The sequence below is a fragment of the Dendrobium catenatum genome, unplaced genomic scaffold (assembly GCF_001605985.2).
Source record: "Dendrobium catenatum unplaced genomic scaffold, ASM160598v2 original_scaffold_262668, whole genome shotgun sequence".
Taxonomy (NCBI): Eukaryota; Viridiplantae; Streptophyta; class Magnoliopsida; order Asparagales; family Orchidaceae; genus Dendrobium; species Dendrobium catenatum.
In genome coordinates this window covers 1-774 of record NW_021581067.1, presented here as the reverse complement: position 1 = coordinate 774, position 774 = coordinate 1, and the positions used below count along the sequence as shown (strand labels likewise).

At 33.3% G+C, this 774-nt stretch overlaps 1 long non-coding RNA gene across 1 annotated transcript; it reads right to left on the bottom strand.

Annotated features, from left to right (window-relative positions):
• Positions 1–4: 4 nt before the first annotated feature.
• LOC110107534 lies at positions 5–766 on the bottom strand. Its single transcript, XR_002304373.2, has 3 exons — positions 417–766; positions 235–321; positions 5–86 (listed from the first exon to the last, which is right to left on the bottom strand). It is a non-coding gene; the product is annotated as an uncharacterized LOC110107534 (long non-coding RNA).
• Between the last annotated feature and the right edge of the window lie 8 nt (positions 767–774).

Here is a 774-nt window from a genome sequence, read left to right as displayed (position 1 = left end):
AATTATTACATCAACAAGACAAGTTTAAAACAAGTTGTTTCCCCAGCATCCCATTGATAAGCCAAAACCTCTTTTGGCTCTTTTCCCTGAAGAAATTATGAAGATAATTACATGCCAGGATGGGACAGGCATTGTTCAAGAAGGCTAACAAATTTGATCTAAACAGTTTACTTTGACTACTCTACATTTGAAAAACTACAGCCGCCTCCCACATGAAATGAAATAAGCACCTACCTTCTTAATTGCTTTTAGTTGCTCATTCAGATGATAGCGTCTCTGCTCACCAGATATTTTTTCCTCAATAGCTTTAGCAATTGATTCCTACCATAAAAAATAAACAGTATAAAACACCTTATAACATGCATAATTTGGGGTAAGGGGACAACTCTTCACACAACTTAAATTAGCAACAGTACCTGTATTTTATTGATCTCAATTTCTTTCTTGATTAAGTCTAGTGTGAGCTTCAAGCGCCTGTGCACCTAGTTAGAAAAAAAACTAAAATTGAAAAAACATTATAAGTTGAAAAGCTGATCCTTGGAGTGCATATTGCTGATGGCAGCACCTATCAACGTTTATACAGGTAAGAGAAGAATCAGAGATTTGAATTCTGCTAGTAATGCAAAAACGAACACTCGATCTTTTGTGCCTTAAGGCTGAGAAATTTTATTGATTAATGAAATTTTAAAATTACATTAAAATACTAACTAGTAAGTTAAGTTGCAATCAGAACACATTGGTAAATTAGCTAAAAATCTAAAATAAAGCAAACAT